Source organism: Cetorhinus maximus, chromosome 9, assembly GCF_964194155.1.
Source record: "Cetorhinus maximus chromosome 9, sCetMax3.hap1.1, whole genome shotgun sequence".
Taxonomy (NCBI): domain Eukaryota; kingdom Metazoa; phylum Chordata; class Chondrichthyes; order Lamniformes; family Cetorhinidae; genus Cetorhinus; species Cetorhinus maximus.
Genome location: NC_135887.1, coordinates 112,082,063 through 112,102,540, shown reverse-complemented (window position 1 = coordinate 112,102,540; position 20,478 = coordinate 112,082,063). Strand labels below are relative to the sequence as shown.

The following is a 20,478-nucleotide window of genomic DNA, read 5'->3' as shown; positions in this document are numbered from 1 at the left end:
AAGCTCCCTCTTTGGCCAAGATCAATCCTAATATTTCTTTTTTGCACTTGGAATCAAACTTTATTTGATCATTGCTCCTTGTGACATTTTGCTAAATTGAAGGCACTACATAAACACAATTTGTTGGTGTTAGTTTCCATGTGGATTGTTATCACCTGCTATTATCCATACATTATGCCCCTAGGGACCACAGTTTAAAATGATACAGTTTGAAGTCTTCACCTGATAGGAACAGGAGTTGGTGCTCAAAAGTACAGAGACATCAACATAGACCATAATTGTAATGCTCAAGTGTTGCAATGTCTCTAGGGAATTGTTTGGATGAGAAGGGCCACAGAACTAGGGAAAAAAATCCACTGGAAGTACAGCAAAAGTTTGGAAAAATTACATCCCTGAAAGGCTATCACTTAAGAAAGATGCAACATAACATTTATACAGCACCTTTCACAACCACAGAATGTCCCCAAGCGCTTCACAGCCAATGGAATGGTTTGCTGTGATAAAGCCAATTGTGGTAGCCAACATTTACATAGGAAGATCCTGTTCAACAATGTGATTAATGGGCGGTCAATTAAATACTAAGATAAAAGCAAAATACTGCGGATGCTGGAAATGTGAAACAAAAACAAAAATAGCTATAAAAACTCAGCAGGTCTGACAGCATCTGCAGAGAGGAAGACAGTTAACGTTTCAAATCTGTATGACTCTTCATCAGAACACCGGGCTGATCCATTTTCGGGATATTAGTTTGGGATAATCAATGTCCCAGATGCTGGGTTCTTCTTCAAAGTGACGCAAAATATTTTGGACCACCTGAGGGGGCAGGTAGGGCCTCTGTTTAATGTCTCAACTGCAAAGCAGCACCTCCAGCACTGTAGCGTTCCCTTAATACTGCATTGGAATGTCAGCCTGAATTATATGATATGCTGGTTTTGGACAGAAGAGGGTTACCATCTGAGCCAAGTTTCAAACAATTGCTTTCAAAATCTGAACTAGCACTTTAGAACCACTAGAAGTTCAGTGATGAAGTTTCATTTTTGTTATATTAGTGGAGTCACAGAGGCTCTTCGCCTCGTTCATGACAGATAGCCAAACTGCTCCAAGATATTTGCTAATGTTACTGAGTAAAAAGCAGCCTAAGAGACAAGTGAAAACAGCCTGGAACAACTGATCAATGAATTTACCTCAGCCTGGTTTCCACCACCATTTCACCCGTCAACATGAGAGGAATTGAGGGCCCAAATTATTGAACTACCATACAATGACAAAAAACACCCCCCAAAACCCTGACCTACTGGCCCAAAGAGACCACTAACCCTACTTGACCACCAACAGGAATAAGGGCACAAATTCTGTCCTAATAGATCACACCAAACATCCTTGGCTTAAATCCATGATACACTGGATGTCAAAGAACAGTGCCCTAAATTCAACTATTGAAGCATATGGGAATGCCTGAGGTAACTAGCATAGATGTAGTTAACGGGAAGCTAGATAAGGGAGAAAGTAACAGAAGGACATGCAGATAAAATGTGATCAAGTTAAGTTGGGAGAAGGCTCATGTGGAGCATAAACACTGGCATGGAGCAGTGGGACTAAATGGCTGTTTCTATGCTGTAAATACGAAGTAATAAAAAAATTCACACCCTTATCATTTGAATGAACAGTAGTTTTGTCAAAGAACAACGATCTTGTCTATTTTCAACATTTCCAAATGCTGCTTTAACACAAATGATAAAAATATTATCTGCAACATCAGAACTTCAATGCAGGTGCTCCGGCATATGAGGAGTTATGTGGATGAATTGTATTAGGACAACCTTTTCATCTCTAATGGAGAATAAAATTCAGTAACGGGTTTTACAGTTCGTCAAAATTCACTGAAGAGATCTCCTTGAATACTGTGTAGCACTAGGGCAATGATACTTAATCAATCCTAATCACATTGTATTACTGATTGGCTTTGTCATCAGGCCAGCAATCATTAGCATAATACTCCAGTGTAGACATTCAGCTTATTCCACTCTGATCTGATTTCTGGAGAAGACTAGAGACACCATTAGGACAAAGGCAAATTAAAATAAGAATGCATTTTTAAGAAAACATATTTGGCCATCAGTTGGATAGCCAACATATGTGAGGTTTTTAATCTCAAAATCATACAGTACTTTATTGGTCTTTACTAGCTTAGCACAAATCAGCCATAATTGAATTGATTGGGGTAAAAGGCTTGAGCAGCTGAATGGTCTCCTGCTCTTATGTTTAAAAGAGGTGGAACTTATTCAGGATGAACCTATTGTGCTGGACAGTGAATCCATGTTTATACACACCTTTAAGCCATAGTATCTCAAACTAAATTAATAAAAAAATAAAAAATTTAAAATACAAAATATACCATGAATTTTGTTCATTCAGCAACACAACATTCCATGGAGGCTAAAAGCAAAATACTGTGGATGCTGGAAATCTGAAACAAAAACAAAAATAGCTGGAAAAACTCAGCAGGTCTGACAGCATCTGCGGAGAGGAACACAACTAACGTTTCGAGTCCGTATGATTCTTCATGAAGGTTTTTGGGTTGAAGTTCATCTATACTGCCTGCATTTTCCAGTTATTATGCAATGTTTGTTCAGGGTCCTAACCTTTACATCCCACTTACATAGAATATAGACCACAGAAACAATTTACTCAGCCCAACCAGTCTATGTTGGTGCTATATGCCACATGGGTCTTTTCGCATTCCACTTACCTCATGTTAGCCTTGCACAGAACTTTATTCATTGAGTTTCACTTGTCAGTTTGATTCAGTTACTCTCAGCTACTAATTTTGAGCATATATTCCAGGTTACCAATCCAGTCCCAGGACTGAAGGAGTGCTGCACTGTAGGTGGTGCTGTTTTTGGGATGAGATATTAAACCAAGAACATGACTATGTTCTCAGGTGAACGTAAAAGGTCCCTTGGCATTATTTGGAAAAAGAGGAAAGCTCTCCCAAGTGTCCTACCCAAAATCTATCTCTCAATCACAATTGCTTAAATAGGTGATCTGTCCATTATCATATTGCTGTTTGTGGAAGCTTTTGCTTAAATTGATGGCTGTGTTTCCTACATTACAACATGACTATACTTCAAAAATAATCGAGGGCTATAAAGCACCTTGGAACATCATGTGATAGTGAAAAACACTATAGAAATGCAAGTACTGTCTTTCTTTCCATATTAGGAGGTTGTGGCTTCAACCATAGGAACAGGAGTCGACCATTTAGTCCCTCAAGCCTTCGCTGCCATTCAGTTAGATTGTGGCCAAACTGTATCTTAACTCATTCCTCAATACCTTTACCTGACAAATATCTATCAATCTCAGTCTTGATGATTTGAACTGATCCACATACTTTGTGGGGAGCGAGTACCATATTTCCACTACCCTTAATGCTTCCAGATTTCACTCCAGCTCCACTTCAGGATTTGGCTGATGACTCCAATGATGGAGTACTATATTCACCTGCAGTCTGCTGGATGGATTTAAACCAAGTTCTTTGTTAAAGATCCCATGACACTATCAGAAGCAGTTTCTCCCCGTATCTTGACTAACATTCTTCCCTCAACCACACCGCCCAAAACTGATCAATTGGGCATCCATTTCATCTGCAGTTTGTGGGACTCTGGTGTGCTCAAAATTTGCCTACATAATGTGACAGTGTTTCTAAGGTAATTAATTGGAATAAACATGCTCTTCTATATCATTTGCAGATATTAAGTCAATCTCACAACAGGGCTTTGGGATTAATTTTGGTTAGCAGCAAAGAGCCAGCAAAAATACAATGGGCCGAAAGGCCCCTTCTGTGCTCTAAACCTCTATGACTATATAGAATAGGGTGAAATGGGTCAACTACCCAAAGGAAAATAGCAACGTCACTGCAGAACATTTTTAAAAAACTATTCACGCATACAGGATGCGAGTATTGTGTTCAATTCTGGGCATCATGCTTTAGGAAGGATATGAAAACCTCAAAGGGTACAGCAGTGATTTACTAGAGTGGCCCAGGGATGAGGACCTTCAGTTATGTGGAGAGACTGGAGCAGAGAAGGTTAAGGGGAGATATACTCAAGGTATTCAAAGTCATGAAGAGTTTCAATAGGGTAGAAGAGGAGAAACTGTTTCCAGTGATAGGAGGCTTGATAACCAGGTGACAGAGATTTAAGGTAACTGGCAAAGGAACCAGGTGACATGAGGAAGAACAAAATTTATGCAGTGAATTATGATGACCCGGAATGCGCTGCCTGAAAGGACAGTGGAATTAGGTTCAATAATAACCTTCAAAAGGAAATTAGATAAATACTTCAAAAATAAAGCAAACTTGCAGGACTCGGGCAAAAGATCAAGGGAGTGGGACTAATTGGATAGCTCTTCCAAATAGCCGACACAGGCACAATGGGCCTAATAGCCTCCTTTTGTGTGCGTCATACTATGGTTCCACAGCAACAGATTATTAGTACATTTGTAAATATGGGTGAATACTGAAATGTGATAACCACATGGAAATCCCCACACAGACCCTTGCCCTGAATTTAAGACCTAAAAGTTTAGCTTGAAAACTTACAAACTACACAGACAAATATGACTGGCTTATTGCCATTTCTGATCTAACTAACCATTGGGACCTTGAAGCTGCTCCACACAAAAGGCCAACCACTGGGTAAGTGTGGAATTTTTACTTTGCAAGATGCAAAAGACCAGTAATCTCAGGCATAAGCCTGTAGCACAAGAGATTTACAATGTTGCTGAACACCTTGACAATTCAGAAAGTTGCCCTTTGGACCAGATTCAAGCATGAAAATCACTAAGTAGTATGGACAGGTACCAAATAAAAGTAAAAGAGCTAATGGGCTGTTTGCCCTTATCTCAAGAAAACAGTATAAAAAGGGATGGAAAGTTTTGTTAAAGTCGTATAGAGCTCTGGTTATACCTCATATGGAATACTGCATTCATTCTGGACACTGCACCTCAGGAAGGATACCCACTTGCCTTGGAGGGGTGCAGCGCAGATTCATCAGCATGATTCCAAAATTTAGATGGTTAAATTAGGGAGGACAGGTTACATAGACTAGGCTTGTATTCTCTTCTGCTTAGATGATTTAGGTGAGTTAATTATTTTCGATTAAAGGTATTAAAAGGGTAGTTAAAGAGAAACTATTTGGTCTGATGGGGGGGAATCCGTAACTAGGGAGCACAGCCTTAAAAATAGCTAGGCTGTTCAGAGGTGATATCAGGAAGTACGCCATTAGGCAAAGGGTGATGCAAACCTGGAACAAACTCTTCCTCCAAGGCTGGGGGTCAATTTAAAATTTGAAAAAGAGATTGATAGATTTATCAACAAACAGTATTAAGGGTTACACAACCAAGGCAGATAAATGGAATTGAGATACAGATTAACCATGATCTAATTGAATAGCAGAGCAGGCTTGAGGGGCTATATGGCCTCCTCCTGTTCTTAGAAGCATACCAATTTATACGTTTTCCAAACAGAAGTCAATTCAACAGGGTTAAAGGTATTCAGCTGCTATAAATCAAACACTCACATATTGACACCATCATCAGACAATAAGGCTCATAGTTCCTACTCTATTTGCAAACATATTTCCTAGTCTATAGGGAATGAGTCAGATTATAAATGCTGAACACATGCCAGAAAAGTAATCCACTCTTCATTGGAAATATGAATTTAAAAGCTCTTATTCTCCAACAGCTGACACACCCACATAAACACAGTGTAAAATTAATTACACTCAAGCTCAACAGTGCAAAGAGGCTCAAAAGAAAACACTCTTATTTCATTAGCAAAATTAAATTGCAATACAACTGTTTTGCTGGCAGTACCACTAATACCTTCTTGTGCTTCAGATTTGTAGATGCATCTGAACCTTGGCCACAGGGAGAGGGCAATAACACTCTTGCTGTCCAAGAACTGGGACCTCTGTAAAAATAGTGTCATAGGTCCAAACAAATTTGTCAGTTCGACTGAGGAAATTGAAAAGAAGGGTAAGTATCACAGCCCTCAAGCAATCCCATCAGTTGGAGTTGTATTTAAAATGTGTCAACGCACTGAGCTGCACTATGAACCTTCCAGGCTGGCTCCCTCACCTACCATTAAATTCTGAATGCGTTAGCACTGCCAGTGCAATATTACTGCTACTTCTATCACATTGACTATATGTTGTTGCAAATCATTGTACTGGACTATGGAAGGTGGACATTCAGCCATTGTGTCTGTGCCAGCAATTTGCAAGAGCTATCCAATTAGTGCAACACCCCATGCTCTTTCCCCATAGCCCTGCAAAGGTTTTCCTTTCAAGTATTTATCCAATTCCTTTTTGAAAGTATGGAATCTGCTTCCATCGCCTTTTCAGATGGCGCATTCCAGTTCATAACAACTCACTGTATAAAAATGTGTTTCCTCATGTCCCCTCTGGTTCTTTTGCTAATCAACTTATACCTGTGTCTTTCGGTACTGATCCTTCTACCAATTAAAACAGTTTCTCCTTATTTACTCTATCAAAACCTTTGATGATTTTGAACACTTGTCAAATCTCCTCTTAACCTTCTCTACTCTAAGGTGAACAATCCAAGCTTCTCCAGTCTCTCTGCATAATTGAAGCTCCTCACCCTTGGTACCTTTCTAGTAAATTTCTTCTGCACCCTCTCTAAAACCTTGACATCCTTCCTAAAGTGTGGTGCCCAGAGTTGGAACACAATACTCCAGCTAAGGCCTAATCAGTATTTTATATGGTTTAGCATAACTTCCTTGCTTTTGTACTCTATGCCTCAATTTATAAAGCCAAGGATCCCACATGTTTTTTTTAAAAACACCTTCTCAACATTTCTGCACCATCAAGTGTCTCTGTTCCAGCAAGCCTTTTAAAATTATATCATTTAGTTAATATTTCTCTTCTCATTCTTCCTACCAAAATCTTCCACTTCACACTGTATCAAATTTCATCTGCCATATGCATGCCCATTTCAACACTCTATGCCCTCCAGAAGTCTGTTACTATCCTCATTGCTTACAACTTTTCTAAATTCCATCTCATCTGAGAACTTTTGAGTTACACCCTGTGTACCCAATTCCAGCCTATCAATACATATCAAAAAAGCAGTGGTTTTAATACTCATCTCTCAGGAGCACCGGTCTGAAAAACAACCACACACCTCTACTCTCTGCTCTGGATCTCTTAGTCAATTTTATATCCAGACTGCCACTTTCCCTTTAATCCCATGGGCTTGAATTTTGTTCACAAGTCTACCATAGTGTTTGGTCAAACACCTTCTGAAAGTCCAAATGCACAACATCAACCGCATTACCTGCATTAACCCTCTCCATCATTTCAAACAATTTCAGTGTAAATCAGTAGGTTTACTGGGAAATGTGTCGGTAACCCACTTGACCTTACTTTTATAGAACAAGCTTCAGTGTACCCACAGTGGCTCCATGTTCATGTCAGCCATCACTCTGTGGGTAGCACTCTCCCCTAAATGAGGTCATGGTATCAACCACCCCCATTCATTCATGGTACCCGCATGGGCCCCAGCTATGCCTGTCTCTTTATGGGGTATGTGGAACATTCCTTGTTCCAGTTCTACTCAGGCCCCCTCCCACAACTCTTTCCCTGGTACATCGATGATTACTTCGGTGCTGCTTCATGCTCTCGACGGGACCTGGAAAAATTTATTAATTTTGCTTCCAATCTCCACCCCTCCATCATTTTCACATGGTCCATCTCTGACACTTCCCTTCCCTTCCTTGACCTCTCTGTCTCAATTTCTGGTGATAGACTGTCCACCAATATTCATTACAAGCCTACCGACTCCCACAGCTACCTTGACTACAGCTCCTCACACCCCGCTTCCTGTAAGGACTCCATCCCATTCTCTCAGTTCCTTCACCTCCGTCGCATCTATTCTGATGATGCTACCTTCAAAAACAGTTCCTCTGACATGTCCTCCTCCTTCCTTAGCCGAGGTTTTCCACCCACGGTAGTTGACAGGGCCCTCAACCGCGTCCAGCCCATCTCCCGCGCATCCGCCCTCACGCCTTCTCCTCCCTCCCAGAAACATGATAGGGTCCCCCTTGTCCTCACTTATCACCCACCAGCCTCTGCATTCAAAGGATCATCCTCCGCCATTTCCGCCAACTCCAGCATGATGCCACCACCAAACACATCTTCCCTTCACCCCCCCTGGCGGCATTCCGTAGGGATCGTTCCCTCCGGGACACCCTGGTCTACTCCTCCATCACCCCCTACTCCTCAACCCCCACCTATGGCACCTCCCCATGCCCACGCAGAAGATGCAACACCTGCCCCTTCACTTCCTCTCTCCTCACCGTCCAAGGGCCCAAACACTCCTTTCAAGTGAAGCAGCATTTCACTTGCATTTCCTTCAACTTAGTCTACTGCATTCGTTGCTCCCAATGCGGTTTCCTCTACATGGGGGAGACCAAACGCAGACTGGGTGACCGCTTTGCGGAACACCTTCGGTCTGTCCGCAAGCATAACCCAGACCTCCCTGTAGCTTGCCATTTTAACACTTCACCCTGCTCTCTTGCCCACATGTCTGTCCTTGGCTTGCTGCATTGTTCCAGTGAAGCTCAACGCAAACTGGAGGAACAGCACCTCATCTTCCGACTAGGCACTTTACAGCCTTCCGGACTGAATATGGAGTTCAACAATTTTAGATCTTAAACTCCCTCCTCCATCCCCACCCCCTTTCCGTTTCTTTCCCCTCCTCCTTGTTTTTTCCAATAATTTATATAGATTTTTCTTTTCCCACCTATTTCCATTATTTTTAATGTATTCCACCGATCATTTATCTATACCTTTTATGCCCTTTTAGTCTTATTTCACCCCACCCCCACTAGAGCTACCTTGCTTGTCCTGCTATCCATTCTTAATTAGCACATTCTTTTAGATAATATCACCACCTTCAACACCTCTTTGTTCTTTTGTCTGTGACATCTTTTGGTTATCTCCTTCTATCACTGCTTGCTTGTCCCAACAACCACCTCCCCCCCTTCTCTCTTCTTCCCCCCCCCCCCCCCCCCTTAAACCAGCTTATATTTCACCCCTCTCCTATTTTTACTTAGTTCTGTTGAAGGGTCATGAGGACTCGAAACGTCAACTGTGCTCTTCTCCGCCAGACCTGCTGAGTTTTTCCAGGTATTTTTTATTACCCCCCGTTCATACTTCAGCACAAAATCTAGCCTGACACTCCAGTGTTGCCTTTTGGGTGAGGTGTCTAATTGAAGCCCTGTTTGCTCTCCGAGGTGGATATACAAGATCCCATGTCACAACTTCAAAGAGCAAGGGAGATAATCACAGAGTCCTGATCCGACATTGATTGCTTGACCAACATCACTAAAATTAGATTATCTGGTCACGGTGACATTGCTGCCTGTGGGAACTTACTATGGACAAGTTGACTGCTGCAATTCCTGCATCACAACAGTGGTTACGCTTCAAAAAATATTTTACATTAGCTGTGAAGGGCTCTTGGGTATCCTGAAATAATGAAAGCAACTATATAAAGTTTTTCCTCTTTCATGACGTAGGAATCAGCAACAGAGCCCAGTGTTTTACAGTATCTCTTAGCTCTACCATTTAATTGTCAGTTTGAAACAAAACACATCAAAAACCTTGTTCATTTGCGATGCTTCATTAGTGTTTATTTGATCTCTGAGACAGCTCAATGTGCTACGGCTGCACAAATAGTACAGCTGGTCTTGAACGGAATTAAGTTGATTACATTCATTTGCATTCAAATTATCTCACACCACAACATGTTGCACTGCTGTTGCACAACACCAGTTCTGAAAGGCTTGTTACTTTGCAAGGCACGTCAGGACCGACCGTGCAGCGATACAACTGGAAAAACTTGCCTTTCTGGCCCAGTTTCACCTCTGGCTATATGTGCATTTTTTTCTGAAGCCAGTGCTTTCTCTCTCTCTCACATTACCATTCATTAAAATCTTTCTGATTTGTGCTTCCTTCCTGCCTCTCCTTGAAGTCCCAACTTTGTGCTGTAATTTATTTTTCTTGCAATATTCGCAGTTTGTAGAGACAAAATGGATTTGATTGCAATGTGGGCATCTGTACAAAGAAAATAGAAGCTACTATATACACCCATCATCAAACAGGTTCAGCAGAATTGGCATCAAGGTTAACTATTTTCCAAAAAGAAAACAAGAGAAATGGGTTAGGCAGTGAACTCTCCCTTCACAAATACATTTGTTTCTTTTCAAATATAAGCACAAGCCTACCTTGTTAGGAGGCTGTGAATTTAACAACAGCCAACTCATAATACTTAATTTTTAGTGACAAGGTGGTAGGAAATAGAGAGGAGAGAGTGTGCAAGAAGGAAAGAGAAAGTACTGTAAAAAGTAAAGAGAGGCTGATGGGAGTGAATTGGAAGAAGGGCCGCAAGAGGGGGAAAACAGGAACGAAAAGAGGGTGGGTAGGCGGGGAGGGAAAGAGGGAATGGGAGCAGAGGGAAAAGAGTGGTGAAGGGTTACCGGGGGTAGGCGGGAGGTTACAGTCTGATCAGCCATGATTTTATTGAATGGCAGAGCAGGCCCCGAGAGCTGAGTGGCTTATTCCTGCTCCTAGTTCGTATGCTCGTAGGGCAAGGGAGCAGAGGGAAAAGAGAGCAAGCAAGCGGGAGGGGAATGAGCTTTTCGGAGCAGAGGGGAGGAGCCCAACGAAGGAAGCTGGTGAGAGGGAGCCAGAGGAAACAAGGGTAGAAAGAAGCTGAACAAATGAATACACAGGGCTGAATGCAGACAGCAAGTCTTGCTGCACCAACATTAGCTCGACACTGATCATGCCCCAAGAGATCAGTGTCCTGTAACACTACGGAATCAAGCACATCGTTCCAGTTTCCCATGGGTCTACGATCCAGCTGTTGGAATAAGACAGCCAGATTCAAAAGAATTATCTCATGTGCTCCAGCCTCTTGGACTCTTGGGCTAGAGTTAAAAAAATGATGTGGAATTTACAGCACCTAAGGAGATCATTCAGACTTTCATGCCTCGAAACAGGTTAATTGAGTGGGCAACAAGCTGATAGATGGAGTATAATGTGGGAAGGTGTGAGGTTATTCACTTTGGTAGCAAGAATAGAAAAGCAGAATATTTTTTGAAAGGCGTGAAATTTGCAAATGTTGATATTCAGACGGACTTGGGTGTACTTGTAAAAATAACACAAGTAGTCAGCATGCAGGTGCAGCAAGCAATTGTGAAGTTGAATAGCAAGTTGGCCTTTACTGGAAGAGGATCAGAGGACAAAAATAAAAAAAATTGCTAAATTGTACAAGGCTTTGGTGAGGCCAAACCTGGAATACTGCGTGCAGCTTCAGTCTCCATATTTAAGGAAGGATATACTTGCATTGGAGGCAGTACAGGGAAGGTTTATAGATTGGTCCCTGAGATGAGGTTCATCCTACGATGACAGGCTGAGGAAATTGGGTCTATATTCTCAGGAGTTTAGAAGAATGAGGGGTGATCTCAATGAAACTTACAAGATTCTGAACAGGCTTGACAGGGTAGACACAGAAGTCGTTTCCCCTGGCAGGGGAATCTAGAACACAGGGACACAATTTCAAGATGAGGGGTCGATCATTTGGGGCTGAAATGATGAGAAATTTCTTCACTCAGAGGGCTGTTAATCTTTGGAATTCTCTACCGCAGAGGATTATGAATGTTCCATTGTTGAATATATTTAAAGCTGAGCTAGATGGTTTCTCAGGGAATCAAGGAATATGGGGAGCAGGCAGAAAAATGGAGTTGAAGCAAAGATCAGTCATATCCGTTTTGAATGTCGAAGCTGGCTCGATGGGCTGTATGGTCTACACCTGCTTCTATTTCTCGTGTTCTTATGTACCTATTACAATTCTGTTTTCCTGCTCTTTCCATAAATCTTTTAGACAAGAGGTTAAACTGAGGACCTGCCTGCACACTCAGATAGGTATCAAAGATCTGATTTTGAGGAACAGCTGCTGGTTCTGGAAGCTTGTTGTGTGCAAAATGGCTGCCAGGTTTCCTAAATTGCAACTGTAACGACATTTCAGTGAAGTGCTTCATTGCCTGTAAAGCACTTTGGGGTGCCACAAATTTATGAAAAGCGGTTTATAAGTTATTCTATTACAGCCTTCCTTTTCGTGTATTTATCCAATTCCCCTTTAATGGACATTATAGTCTCTCCCTCATTACATTAGTAAAACATTGCATAACGTTTTGTCAGAGTTGCCCTAGACCCATCTTTTGTTTCTTTACTTGTCCCACTGCATCCCATTTTGTCTTGCATCATCATCCCTTTTATCACTCCTACTTTTGACCTTCCTTTCTGTGCTCGTCTCCGCTCCCCCCTTTTCCTGCTTGTTACATCTCCAACAGTTTCCAGTTCTGATGAAAAGTCGACTTGAAACGTAACTCTGTTTCTCTCTGCACAGATGCTGCCCAACCTGCTGACTATTTACAGTATTTTTACTCCAGCACCACCCAAACCCAACTCTTTAAGTCAACCCATGCAAAATGAGTACATTCCCACAAAACTGACTCGATAGAAAGAAACCAAATTCAATTTTAAACCAGCCAATAAATAAAACAACTTTTTTTTTTTAAAAAACAAAGTCTGCAAAGGGAAAGAGAAAAGATTTGGCCTTTACTTCCCCTACTACATAAAGCAGACTTTATACTGAGTAAAACAACAAAGATAGCCACATCAAACTCCTCCAGCTAATGGGATAGATTACAGAGCAATTGTTCGGCCGATGAAGTAATTTCTGGCAAAAAAATCCCCTAAAGCCATTTAACATTGAGCTCTGTAATCTTGATGTGTTAGTACTATCAGGATGGATTTCTCAAAACCAGTAATCAATCCTTTCACTGATTTTGTCTACCTCCAATTGCTTTGATTTTTCGCACATGAAAAGGTGAAGAAGTTAGAATGATCAGTAGCATGAAGAAATCGCACATAACCACACCCCCTCCCTCCATAAAACATTCCAAACAAGCTGATGACGTGGACATTGAGTGGATCCAGATTTTCAACAGAGCATAACAGTTCTGAAAATGTACTTTTGCATAAATAAGACTCACTTTGTTCTGGGCTGGACGAAGTGATACAAAAACATACCATTAACTATCTACCTAATTATAATCTGAAGGATATACTTGCATTGGAGGCAGTATCCTATCCATGACCTTGATATGTTTCCTAAAGTAACATGATGATAGAAATTGCATTTATATAGGGCCTTTCACACTTTCAGTGCCAAAGCTTTTTATAACCAACGTTTAAGTCACTGTTGCAATGTGGGAAACATGACAGCCAATTTGCATAAAGCAAGATCCCAAAAACACACCTCATTGGTTATAAAATTCTTTGGCACTGAAGGTGTGAAAGGTGCTTTATAAATGCAATTTTAACTTCTTGTTACTTTGGGCAACATATCAATGTCATGGATAGGATGGAAATGAGATTCAATCAAACGACAGCAGGGATGAAGAACTTTGGTTATGAAGGAAAAAAAGGGTTCTTTAGTATAGAAAAGAGTAAATCAGTGGTTTTCAAAATTATGAGGATTTATGAGGTAAATAGGAGAGAGAAAAAAAACTATTTGCACCGATCAGTGAGTCAATAACTAGAGGGCATGAATTTAAGATGACAAAAGAACAAAGGGCAAGGTAAGGAGATTTTCAGTGCAGAGAGTTGTTGAGACATGGAATGACTCGCCAGAACAGTGATGGAAGCAGAATCTATTACAACTTTAAAAGTGATATGGATGAATATTTCAAAAATACAAATCTGTACAAGATTTGGGGGGGAAGTCAGGGCAAGAGGGATGGTGAGACTAATCAGATAGCAGCGCGAGGGGCCGAATGCCCTCCTGTGCTGTAAAAATCTCGGATTCTACAAACTCTATTCAAAACATTTGGTTTCTCGGCTTTCACCACAGTCTCTCAGTGGGGCATCAGTCCCTGCACATGAATTCTGCCACTAGCACAGAAAGCTAAATTAGTCAGAAGCAGTCTCTCTCACATGCTCGCAGCAGACACCACAGATTGAGAACTGGTGCCGAAACTCCACTTTTGGGACCAAATAATAAAAGAGCATTAGCGAACTTAAAACTTCACAGAAGTTTAACATCGTGCTCTTTAAATGCTTGGAACAGTGTCTGCCAAAGGTTACTTTTCACAAGAAAGAAAATGAAATCTGCAAGTAAGTGAGTAGCGTGAACTTCCTTAGTCTCTCGCCAGTTTATATATTAATATAAAAGCATTTCAACACCAAGACTGAGGACTTAGAGAAAAAAATGATTAAACTTTACCTTAACGAAGTGCTTTCTCTAACACACAGGGGATTATCACAAAGCAGTGAAACCTAATGCCATTTGACATCGAAGAAATAGGTTATTACACAACTAAGAAAGTACTTGCATTTCTATAGCAAGTACCTTTCAGCACCTCAGGACATTCCCAAAGCACTTTACAACCCAATGAAGTACTTTTGAAGAGCAGTCACTGTTATAACATAAGAAACACAGCAGCCAATTTGCTCACAGCAAGCTCCCACAAACAACAAAATGATGTGATGATAATTGAGAGATGAATAAATATTGGCCAGAATATTGGAACCTCTGTGCTCTTCTTCGAAATAACGTCATGGGATCTATTAGGTCAGCAAATGGGGCTTCAATTTAATATCTCATCCAAAGGGCGGCCCCTCTGACAGCACGGCGCCCTCTCGCAACAGCCCCTCCAACAGCACTAGGGTTCATACATTCCTGAAACAGATTTCGTTGCCGAAAAGGAAATAATATTTCTTCTCAAGCAACAATGAAGACAGAAGTTTATTTTAGTTCACACCCATTTGTTGTGAAACCAAGATCACGAACCCAACAGAAGCAAATATCTTGCAACAACAGTTGAGTAATCCAGTTTCAAAATCTAACTTCATTGAGATCTCGGCATTCCTCCAATTCTGGCCTCTTGCACATCCCTGACTCCACCTTTGGTGGCTGCGCCTTCAGCTGCCTGAGTCCTAAAACCTGGAATTCCCTCCCTAAGTCCCTCCACCTATCTGTCCCTCCTCCTTTTACACTACCTACCATTTTGACCAAGCTTTTGGTCACCTTCCTGAATATCTCCATATATGTCTCCAAATAATATGTTTTAGTGATGTTGATTGTGAGATAAATATTGGCCAGGACACCAAAGAAAACTCCCCAGCTCTTCTTTGAAATAGTGCCATGTGATTTTTAAATCTACCTGGGGCACCAGACAGGGTCTCAGTTCAATGTTTCATCTAAAAGACAGTAACTCTGTGCACCATTGCCTCAATATTGTACCGCAACTGGTGAGCTGCCTTTTTGAACTGCTGCAGTCTGTGTGATGTAGGTACACCCACAGTCCTTCCAGGTAGGGAGTTCTTTTGACTGGGAGGTTTTGACGCAGCAGCGAAGGAACAATGATATATTTCCAGGTCGGGATGGTGGTGGCTTGGAGGGAAACTTGCAGGTGGTGGTGTTCCCATGTGTCTGCTGCCCTTGTCCTTCCTGGCAGTAGGGATTGCAAGTTTGGAAGATCCTGTCAAAGGAGCCTTCGTGAGTTGAATCTTGTGGATAGTACGTACTAGAGCCACAGTGACCCGGTGATGGAGCAAGGTCTTGGAGAGGGTGCAGGGGAAATTTACTAGAATTGTGCCAGTGATGAGTGACATCAGATATGTGGAGGGGATGGAGAAGTTGGGATTGTTCTACTTAAGAGCAGAGAAGGTTAAGGGGGTATTTATTGTGCCGTTCAAGAATATAAGTCATTTGGATGGAGTAAATAAGGAAAAACTATTCCCTCTGACAGGAGGGTAACTAATACAGGCTTAAAACAAGTGAAGGGGGCATTGATAGAGATTGATGGCTGTGATTAGTCAGCAACTCCATTATCACTGGATCATGTAACTACCAGAATGGTATAAGGTGAATTAGATATGTTTGGGTCTTTATTCATCTTTCCTATATTCTCATGCAGTCCCTTCTGAAAGCTGGACAAAAGAAATATTTTCATTGAGAGCTTCCACATCGCACTGTGGAGGCTTCAGGTCAATCCACATCCAACAATGTGCTCTGAAAACTCTGCTCACTTTTTTGACAGCTGTGACAAATTCCTCCACAACATTCTAAATAAAACAACCCACAACATTCTAAAAAGAAAATTCGCCCAATCTCCAAATGTTATTGGATCCTTTAAAAAAAATCTAGAATCCAGAATCTTTACCAAAAACTACTCAGTTCTTCCTTGGGCCATACTCTGTGTACCAAGCTTTGTTGGAAGTCCATCCATTAGTTTTGGGAGATATATTGTTTACAGAAATACAGACTAACAGGGGTGAAAAAAAAAGTTACCTCCACCCACTTTCAGTGGTAGAGATAATAATGGTAACAAAACCAGTGGAAAGATGAGAACTTTTTTTTAAAAAACACTGAGTTGTTGTGATGTGGAATGCACTGCCCAAAAGGGTGAGGGAGTCAGACCCAATTGTAATTTCAAAAGGAAACTGAATAAATATTTGAAACATTAAAATTTTCAGGGGTCCAGGAAAAAAAAGTGGTGGTGAATGGCTCTAATGGAGAGCTCTTTCAAAGAGCCAGCACAAACAAGAAGGGGGAGGCTTTGTTTCTAAATATAGATACCTTTGGCTATTTTAGCATTGTCTTCTGGTGTTTAAAATTCTCCTAGGGAAAAAAAAAGTAACAGGTTTGTGTGTCATAAACATGTTCAATAGATGCATTCAGGCATGGAGCCAAATGGGGAAAATCAGATCAGTCAGGATCTTCATTAATTACCTGAAAGCAACACACAATGAGAAAACTCATTACTGAACTGCAGACACATTAAGCAAATGGTGACCTACAAATTTTTTTCTTTCTCTTGTGCTTTCATCTCACGACTACTTTGCATTTCAATTACATATATCTTCTATTCTGTGCCATCTCCAAGCTTCCCTCCTTGCCATAGTACCCAGCTAATACCAACTCCGTGCATTCCAATTTCTTAAGTTACAATAAGTGGCCTCTGCCACGCAAGCACTGATCATTATCTATCAAAAGTACCTAGCCTGTCATTCAATTTACTGCATTATTTTCATTGTTGCTCATCTTGTATTGGAATAAAGACACAGATAAAGATGAGACTTTTCTATGCCTTGCATTTCATCTTCTCTGATTAGTTACAAACCTTTCCATGAAAGAATAAATGATGAAACTGGGTTGCACATGTCATCTTGAGATGTGACTGAACGTAGGTAAAGTAGAAAGCATGCAACATCCCTTCATAGCCAGCTTCCTTGATGAAGGCAAAATAATAAAAGAACATTTTCACTTTGATTGCACCTACAGAGAGTGTATGGGGGTTCATTTCCAGAGGGAGGGAATTGAAGCACAGAGGAGTTATGGTAAATTTGTCTCAAACTTTAGTTAGGCCATACTTGTGGAGTACTGTGCACAGTTCTGGTCACAATTTAATAAAAAGGGCATTGGGAAAGGTGAAAAAAGATTTGCTAGAGTTATATTAAAACTGAGGTTAGACCCAGCAGGAGGGATTGAACAGGGTGAACAAGAGAAAATTGATGATAAAGGTCTTTAATATTATGAATGAGTTTGACAGTACAGACATCGAGGTGTTTCAACTTGCAGGAGAGACCAGAACATGGAGCCTAGATTTAAGAGGATTGCTAATAGATCCAATAGGGAATTCAGGAGAAACCTCTTTACCCAGAGAGAGAGAGAATTGGAACCTGGTACCATAAGGAATGGCTGAGGCGAACTGTATTGATGCATTAAAGGAAAAGCTGGATAACACAAAGGGACGGAAAGATATGTTGATGGAGTTTGGTGAAGTAGGGTGGGGGTGAGGCTCACATGGAGCATAAACACATAGGCCCGTTAGCCCAAATGGCACATTCTATGCTGAAAAAGCTAAGCAATATGTGTCTATGTAATAGTAGCTGAATTATCAAAACAGACCAAGCAGACCATTCAACCCTTTGAAGCTGCTTTATCATTAGCCTGGGCATCTAATACCAATTTCCTACTTTTCTCCACCTGTTAATACCTTCAGTTCCCAAATATGAAGCAAGTGTTTGCATATATATAGCACCTTTCACCACCACAGGGTGTCCCAAAATCAGTCACTGCCAATTAAGCACTTTTGATGTGCAATTGCTGTTGTACTGATAGATTTCTTTCAGAAAATAACACTAGGCCACAGTCTGAGTAATTTGACACATGACATGTGTTTAGTGGAACATGGTTGGGAGGAACAGGTGATTTTGGGCCTATGGTTCCCAAAGCTCTCTCTCCTCATCCCATGTCTGGGTCTGTTATAGACTCATGATAGAGACTGAAAGCTGTGATTAGTCAACAACTCCATTATCACTGGATCATGTGACTACCAGAGTGGTATAAGGTGAACTAGATAGATTTGGGTCTTTAGTCATCTTTCCTATATTCTCATGCAATCCCTTCTTAGCCCTGATGTTTCATAAGAACATGAGAAATAGGTTCTGGAGTAGCCCATTTGGCCCGTCAAGCCTACTCCACTATGGCTGATCTGCTTATACCCTCTGGAGTTTAAAACAGTGGCAGTGATTTCATTGAAACAACATATATTTATATAGCACCTTTAATACAATAAAATGCTCCGAGGTGCCTCACAGGAGCATTATAAAGCAAAATGTGGAGTGCAGCCACATAAGGAGATATTAGGTCAGGTGACCAAAAGCTTGAGCAAAGAGGTAGGTTTAAAGGAGTATCTTAAAGGAGGAGGAGAGGTAGAGAGAGAGGGAGAGGTTTAGAGAGGGAATTCCAGAGTTTAGGGCCTTGGCAACTGAAGGCAAAGTCACCAATGGTGGAGAGATAGAAATTGGGGATGCACGAGAGGCCAGAGTTAGAGAAGTGCCAAGATCAGGGAGGGTCGTAGGGCTGGAGGAGATTACAAAGATGGGCAGGGACAAGGGAGCATAGAGATTTGAAAACAAGCATGAGAATTTTAAAACATAAAATTTCCTACATTGCACCAAGTGCTGCACTATCACCATGTTTTTCCCCTCATCTTCCTCTTCCCACTAAAATGTGCCTCATCATGAAACACGATGGTTACCTGACAGAAATGGAGCCTGAGACCCACTGAGTGACATTTCAACATGACTTTGCAAAGGCGCAGTATGATTTACCCCAAACAGCGCAATTCAATTGAATTAACACTATCTAGAAACACTGAGGTGGCTGTTTTGCAATCATTGGAAATGTCTGGAATATGGTACTGATTTATGCTTAGTTCAAATAAAATTCCAAAAGTTTTGTATTTATAAATGAAAATGAACTTCTTCCCCTACTGGCATTAGTAAACTAATTGGGTTTTTATGACAATCTGACTTTATGGTCACTTATACTGAGACCAGCTTTTTTATTTCCAGTTTTTTTTTAAACTGAATTTAAACTCTCATTCTCTGGATTACAAGTAATCTAACTACTATAATACCATACCCAATTAAACAGTGCAATGGGATCTTTTAAAAGCAACCAGAAGGCAGACAGGGCCTTAGGGTAAGGTCAGCACTTCTGTCAAGGTAGCACTTCCTCGGTGCCCTATTGGTTAGGCTACAGTTTAACTCCTGAGGGTTGAATCAGAGGCAAGTGTGATCCCAATTGAACCAAGCAACAAAGGAGCATTGACACCAGGAAACAGTTGGGTAGAAACTATGAAACATTAAACTTGAAATTACTCAGTTCAGAATGGTATCCTTATGGTTAAGGCAGTGATCCCTACGTAGAATGGTTAGAGCAGAGAAGGAGGCCATTTGGCCCAGCATGTCCATACCGGATATCTCGAAGTGCAACTCACCTAGTCCCAACTTCCCTGCCTTCACTTTAGCCCTGCAAATTTTTCCTCTTCAGATAATGATCCAATTCCCTTTTGAAAGACATAACTGAATCTGCCTCCACCCCACTCCAAATCCTACCCACTCACTGCAAAAAGAGGTTTTCCCTCATGCTTCTTTTGTCAATCAGCTTTAATCTGTGTCCGCTGGTTCTCAATCCTTCCACCAATGGGAACAGTTTCTTCCTATCTACACTGCCCAGAGTAGATTTTGAACATCTCTATCAAATCTCCTCCCAATCTTCTCTTCTCCAAGGAGAACAGCCCCAGCTTCTCCAATCTACCTATGTAACTGAAGTTCTTCACCCCTGGAACCATTGTCATGAATCTTTTCTGCACCTTCTCTAATGCCTTCACATTGTTCCTAAAGTGTGGTGCCCAGGACTGGACACAATATTCTCGCTGAGCTTGAACCAGTGTTTTATACAGGTTTAGAATTGCTTCTTTGTATTTGTACTCTATACCCTTATTTTATAAAGTCCAGACTCCCATTT

The 20,478-nt window shown here is 41.2% G+C and overlaps 1 protein-coding gene across 4 annotated transcripts in view; it reads right to left on the bottom strand.

Moving 5' to 3' along the window:
* tead1a (TEA domain family member 1a) overlaps nt 1-20,478 on the bottom strand; it is a 243,881-nt gene that overhangs the window by 187,879 nt on the left and 35,524 nt on the right. The window lies entirely within an intron of this gene.